General features: G+C 36.3%; 2 long non-coding RNA genes across 4 annotated transcripts; both read right to left on the bottom strand.

Annotated features, from left to right (window-relative positions):
* Nucleotides 1-1,465: 1,465 nt before the first annotated feature.
* On the bottom strand, nucleotides 1,466-2,143 carry LOC141350012 (uncharacterized). Its single transcript, XR_012357868.1, has 2 exons — nucleotides 2,070-2,143; nucleotides 1,466-1,634 (listed from the first exon to the last, which is right to left on the bottom strand). It is a non-coding gene; the product is annotated as an uncharacterized lncRNA (long non-coding RNA).
* An 18-nt stretch (nucleotides 2,144-2,161) lies between these two features.
* Nucleotides 2,162-4,118, bottom strand: LOC141350011 (uncharacterized). 3 transcript variants are annotated; one of them, XR_012357865.1, is made up of 5 exons: nucleotides 3,557-4,118; nucleotides 3,060-3,413; nucleotides 2,702-2,803; nucleotides 2,326-2,464; nucleotides 2,162-2,245 (listed from the first exon to the last, which is right to left on the bottom strand). It is a non-coding gene; the product is annotated as an uncharacterized lncRNA (long non-coding RNA). The 3 variants fall into 3 exon arrangements; XR_012357867.1 differs by having other exon boundaries at nucleotides 2,347-2,464; XR_012357866.1 differs by having other exon boundaries at nucleotides 2,351-2,464.
* Between the last annotated feature and the right edge of the window lie 3,124 nt (nucleotides 4,119-7,242).

Raw genomic sequence — 7,242 nt, 5'->3', positions numbered from 1 at the left:
CTGATTACAGTCTCACAATATGAGCAAAACCTAACACAATCAAGATATGAATTTGGAAAAGGGAAATAAAAATAAAAATATTGTTCAGATAAAAATGTCACTCAGCACAGATTGTTATCCATGATGAAGAGCGTACATCTGTGTAGGTTTTACTGTCCTTCATCTCCCAGGGGCCCATGTAACAACCCATGGAAATGCAAAAATAATGCACATTTCAAATGGCTGTATAGCAAAGTCCGATTAGTTTATTAAAGAGAAAATTGGTAGGACAACTATTTATGATATGTTTACTAAATAATGTTGAACAGAGATTTCTGACATACATGGAAACCTGTTAAAAAAGCATTTTAAAAAGTACTCACAGTAAAATATCAAATTTCATTCTAACTCTTAAATATGTCATAGATTTTTGTACAATGAACATATTTACATGCCATTTTGTTCATTAAAGATTGTATTTATTTAATTCCATTACTAAACGTTTTAAAACTACATTGCCCATAAGCCATTGTCATTCTGTCGATGGGACGGGGAAACATGGCGCTGTTAATTGTAGTTCATTGAAGCCTGTAGTTACATTATAGGGTTAGGGTTAGGATCTCGATAAACGGGTAATTTCTTTTAACATAGCAATACCTAACAATAACTGACAGTATTACTAAGGTCACAACAACGGCAAAACAAAGTTTGCAAAACGGATCACTTATTATTTTTGAATAAAGTTAGTCCAATCACAGCGTGTACGGCAAGGAAACGTCACACGTGTCTATATATGGTTATCACGTGCACATTCTTCCTGAATGTAAATGATCAGCACGGCTGTAAATCGCTATAGGTACATTTATAATGTTTATTTATATCACAAACACAGACTTAACTGAAACAGAAAAGTTTTCTCAGTAATCTAAGCAAATATTTATTTCAATAGTATAAGCCTAAAGGTAACTTGTTGCAGATGTATTGTATGTGAAATAAATAATAAAATATTTCCAAATGTTTAATTTTTGCTTACAAAATTAAATAAAGTTATTGTAGCATGCAGGCTGCTATCAAAAATATATTTTCTGTCCTTTAAAGAAACATCCAAAAATAAAATATGTTTGAATTACTGTTTTAAATATGAACTAATACATTTTCATTATTTTACTCTGAATATAAGTAAATTATTATTTTTTTAATAACAATTATAAACGTTAAAGTAACTCTTATCTAATATTGTAATTGAACATATGTGCGGTATTATTCATGTCTGGCATTCCACATAGTTTAAGTAGACTTACCTATATTAAACCAGTGCTCCAAAAATCTTTAAATATAATGCCTTTGGGAATTTCATAATGGCAACCAGCACTAACTCTTTACCTTATGATCTTGCATGGGACACTTCTTGTCTGCTGTGTAGAGTTCATGACAAATACAGGGTTTTAAAAAATACAAAATAAAAAAAACACTAAAAGAGACTGGGTACTGTGCAAAAACTTTAATAAAGAACAGCAAGCAAAGACAAAAATAAACAATTGAAGGGTGCTTGATAATGTACAGGTGTAGGCAGTCATGCTGAAAGCTGGTTGGGATGTGGGGACTTGTGCTGGAATTCGCGGGCAGGCTCCCAGGTGTCATCTCAGGTTTTGCCACTGTAATATCAAAGTGCAGATAATGTCATTAGAAAACATAGTACAACTTTGAGGTACTTGTACTTAAAGGAAAACATCATTGTTCTCCTCTACAAGACCAAATTACAGCATCATCCTAATATGATACATTCTGAAAAAACACAGGTATTAATTATTGGTAAAAAAAATCCCTTAGATCCCAACTTAGAAGATATGTGCGTATTAATTTGTCCAAGTTAAGGTAAGAGCATAGTAAAATATTACTATTTTATTAAAGGAAATTGTAATATTTTACTGTGTTTTTACTACTTGTTACTTCAATGATTAGAGAGGACATGTCCTATATATAGTTATGTGAATGTGCACTTTAGCAGATTTTAGTTAATAGGTTATACTCTTACTAACAACAAAATAAAAATACCCATTGCCATTATGCCATATATTACAAATGCATACTTTTCATTGTCTCATTAGAAAACAAGCAGGACAGCTCTCCGAGGGCATCAGCACAAGCTGAAAGAGATTTCCAAGAGATTTTTTGTCATTACCTTCTGATATCAGCGAGATGGCCAAATTGTCAAACTTTTGCTGATTCCAGCCCATGGCCATGAGGGTCGGCAGGTCTGAGCATCCTGCAAACACAGAAAATATTTTGTCACCATATTATTCCCCCTATTTATTATATGATTATATAACTAGTGCAGTATTGCACCTGCTAGTGCAGTTGTTTTACTTGCTTTTGACTTGGGTTTTGTGGTCACTGTGATCCTAGAGAGGAAGGCATTGCACTGTTCCACCTCCTCTCCTAGTGTTAATCCAGCAACATCCTGATATGCCATACTCCATTTCACCTGCTTAAAAATTAGGAAAGAAAGAAAGAACCAGATGTTTAATTTATTTTCTATCACACAGCAACTTTTCCTTACCTCACATTTAAAATCATGGGCTTTGGTATGAAATACTAAAAGGAAATGAATGTTAAGAAGGTGTTGGAGCTCACATCTATGCTAAATTGTTGGGAATTAAGTATGAAAAGATATTTAAGATTCTGCTTTAACAGGACAAAACAAAGTTCTTTACATTCTAACCATTAATTGTGACCACAGCAATTGTCTTTCCTGGACAGACCCTTAATGACTCTGGTGAACAACCACAGATTTTGTCAGGCATTTCCACAAGTACAAGCCGCACTGAAAAACATCATACAGTAGAGGACAATTAAGATCATTTCTTTTGACTGAGTAATATAAGATTGTAATGGATCAATAGTGGTGAAGCACATAGTTGAAAAAGTACATGAGAATGTACATGTTTAAAATGCTGACTGACACGGTGTATCCACATACATTCAACATCAAACAAAAAGGTATAATTGAGATAGTAAAGCATAGTACTGTAGCTTAACTATTCTGAAAATGATATATGATGTACGTACACAAAACTTACCACAATGGGAAAGAGCCGTATCCACCACAACAGTTGTTAAAGGTAATGGCTGGAAGAATTCAGCAGTCATGGCATCTATGCTATGGAGGACATGTCTGATGTGCATGATGACGTCACATTCAGCACAGAAGAAGGGGCGAGGTCGACAGTCACAACACTGGATAACAGCTGGACTTCTCCCACAAACATTTTCCTGTGCCACAGCCGTGTTTAGCAGACGGGGTCTCTATGCCCTCCACCTCTCTGAAAAGAGACTTTGACGTGTGCTCCAGTTTGAGGAAGCCAGAAGAGGATCTCTTGGGGTTCCAGGAGGTGATGCCTCTGAGAAATTGTTCAGTGATCTTGTAGAAAACACTAAAATAGTTAAAATAGTATACAAAAACAATACTTTTATATTTCTCTTTATACATATATATTTACAGCATCTAATTGTACTTCATGTGTAAAAGGTCCAGTATTCAAGCTAATTTAAGAAAAAAAACTATGTATTTATTTACATTATAACCCACTGTCATATTCTGTATATGTACAGATATAAATGATCATTTAAACACACTGAAGTACACCAACAGTCTCTGGAGCAAAGCCCACCTCACAATGAGTGTCAAGAACATTGGGAGGATCAGTGGTCCGAATGTGATCTGCTTAAGAGGATTAAAACAACACAAAGCAACATTTATATATAACATACAATATAATATACATATTTACAAATTCCAACTTGTCCCAAGGCTAGTGGCACAGTCTGGTTACAGTCTGTAATGGTGCAAGCTCACTGTTTAACATTATAGCTTGAGAGAAAAACTAGAACACTTTATTTTCCCAAACCCTTATGTTAACAGTCCAATAACTGTATGGATATCTATGCGTCATGCAGATGATGACAGCAAATAAGAATGCTCAAATAGAACCGATTATAAAGAAATCATCTGATTGGCTATTGACAATAGCCTTAGGGGTCAATCACACCAAACGCGTTTTAAATGTGTGGAAACGCAAGGGCGCAAATTGCTAGGCAACCACAGATGCAACTCTCATGTCAATCAAATATTGAATTTGCTGTTATGACAGATATTAGCAGAAACTTTACAAAGAGGGCACTTGCTCTGGCCTTGATGCGGGGTGAGAGTGCACAAACATGCAGGAGATAGTGAGTGACCCCGTACCTGCAATGGAAGGCCCGCCTCTCCCCTCATTCGATTGGAGAATGGAAAGATGCGAATGACGTCGGGCGCTTTTCCGCTCTCAGCTCCTTCAAACAGCACGTTCGGCGCAAGGCGTTCGGCGCAAATAAACAGTGTGCATAACGCTCACTGTCCATAGAATATCATTCAAAAAATGAGTCTACAACTGCCATAAACACGTTTGGTGTGATTGGCCCCTTAGAAGTCGAAGTATTCATTAATTTTATACACCTGCAAGTACCCAAACAGTGTAGATCCTAAAAATATATTTTAAAATGTAAACAATACTGACCTTTACTTGGTTGATTACTGCTTGACCTTGCATAGACAATATTTCCCATCAATGTCTCTTTTCTCTAATGCACCCTCGGCTCAGGTGTCTTCACTGGCGCTGCTGCTTCCTCTTCTTGCAGCTCACCAAGAGTGTCATCAGGACTTTGGAGCTCATCCTTCAGTTCTTGACCATCAACCAAGTTATCCAAGATCATAAGATGATATTGGAGCTCTGAATGGATGGACATGTTGATGGGCAGAAACACAAACAGACAGAAAGACTCACAACAAAGAGAACAACAGATAAAACAAATATAAATGTAAACAGAGAGTGCTACAGTGAGACTGACAAGTACAGTTTAACAAAACACATGTGACTATTAAAAGTGCCTTTGTTTTTGGTTTGTTTGTGGTGGTGGGGGTATAAAGAGTTTGAAGCCTGCAAATTTGAAGGACATAAACAGAAAATAAATAAATAACTAATAATACACACACGCACACAAGTCAACATAATAACTTAGTTGCGAGCTAGTGTAATATAGGTATATCACTACTGAAAATCTTGCATTTCCCTGTATCTTGCTGCAGGATTAACTTTTACACGACACAATTTATTGAATTAAGTTATCTAATTTTGATATTCCCTACCGGAAAAGCCAGCTAAGACCACCATAAGCTGGTAGCTGGTTTAAGGTGGTTTAAGCTGGTCCTCCCAGCCTGGCAAACCTACAAGCTGGTGGATCAGCTGGTCAAGGTGACCAAAACACAGCTTGCTACACCAGCAATACCAGCTAAAACTAAGCTGGGAGACCAGCTAAAACCAGCTTATGCTGGTCTTAGTAGTTTTTAGCAGTAGAGTAGACATCAGACTGCCCCTTAACTTTCATACTCAATGCAAAGGTCAACTACGATAAAAAAATGACGTTCGATGACGTCAGAGTTATTAAATTACAGGATTTTAAATAAACAAATTAATAATCATATAACACATAAATTAATCAAACACAATCGAAGTATAGTAAAATGTATATTTATATCTATATTTGTTAACATCAACGATAAAAATTATTTACCATCCAGCATGGTAATCAAAGCTAACAGTTAGATGAGCAGAAAACGCTTAAAATGCTACTCTCACGCGCCGCACGCGCCGTGGAGCGTTGTTCACTTCTGAGTGTTGTTTTACCTGCAGATGATCGCTGTTTTAATAAAACTCCTCTCTGAATGTTGTTTTACCCGCATTTGAGCGTAAACTCACCGCTGAATGTTACTGAACCTGCAGCGTTCTTTAACTCACCGCAGACCGCGCTAGCTGATTTGAGATCAGACTGCGAGGGAATATTAACATTTAAAACCCAGTTGAATGGCCAGATAAATATGATCCGGGTCATAAAAGAACAGATCAATTGAGATTATGGGGGTCAATAAAATATATTTTTTGTACCAGGGTAATTGAAGCCGGGTGTCCACTGCTCACTAACTTGCTGTACGTTTCACCGAGTACATAAAACAATCACCTGACTGAAACGTACATATCGTTACGTTCTGGCAAAACTTTATTATCTTTTGATATTATCTATTCGGATTAACAGTTACAACTCATAGCCTACTCGAGGCTCGGTAGTGAGACACGTAGACCCATGTAAAATATTTGGTCTGGCTGTTCAAGAATAGTTTGCCATATACAGACATCCCAACCTGCAAAAAGTCATTTCAGGGAGGTATCCCGAAGCCCCCTACCCCCCCCCCCCCCCAAAAAAAAGAAAAAAAAGGAGGACAAGGATATGACATTTCAAGATATAAAAGCATAATATTAATTTCTAGAGGCCTATGCAATTATTGGTAACACTTTACTAGGTCTCATTTGTTAACATTAGTTAATAACATGAATTAACCATGAGCAGTACATTTGTTACTGTATTTGCTAATCTTTGTTAACGTTAGTTAATAAAAACGGTGCATTAACTAATGTTAACAAGATTTGAATAATGTATTAGTAAATGTTTAAATTAACATTAACAAAGATAAAAAAATGCTTTATAAATGCAGTTCATTATTATATGTTAACTAATGTAGTAAACTAATGTTAGCTAATGAACCTTATTTTAAAGTGTTACCCAATTATTTGTTAATTATTTTACAATATGTAGATTACTTTTACTATTTATATAAGCTGCTTATAATATTTATATAAACTGTTTTATTTATATTCTATTGCAACTTTAAACAGGTCTAAGGAGTTTGTTGTTTTCATGTAGCCTTGGCAACTAGTAGCCAGCCTGAATAATATGCACATGATATTAAACTTGTTGAACTCAATGTCAGTTCGGGAGAAGAGATAAAAGCCCGCCCACACTGACAATTGATTGGTTGATTTAGCGGAGCAGGCCAATCAGGATGCTCTCTGTCTTACATGCGCTTAATGAGGCACACTAGCACACACACGCAAGGTCTCCCCCTCCCTCTCTGCCGTGCACGTCTACTCTTTCTTGCTCGCTCTAGATTCCGGGAGATTTTAACTAATTTGCGGGCATCAGGGAGCCGCTATCCAAATGCGGGAGACTCCCGGAACTTCCGGGAGACTTGGGATGTCTGCATATAACGTTAGTTTTGTGCGGTTTGGTACGTATTACGAAATCAACGCGATATCATTATTGTGCGATTCCCTGCCGTTTAATTTCATCAAAACACAAAAAACGAAAACATACAAATGCATTTTTATTATA

This window comes from Misgurnus anguillicaudatus, chromosome 16 (assembly GCF_027580225.2).
Source record: "Misgurnus anguillicaudatus chromosome 16, ASM2758022v2, whole genome shotgun sequence".
In the NCBI taxonomy this organism is placed as follows: Eukaryota; Metazoa; Chordata; class Actinopteri; order Cypriniformes; family Cobitidae; genus Misgurnus; species Misgurnus anguillicaudatus.
The sequence above is the reverse complement of the archived record's forward strand: the minus strand, read 5'-3'. Positions and strand labels throughout refer to the sequence as shown.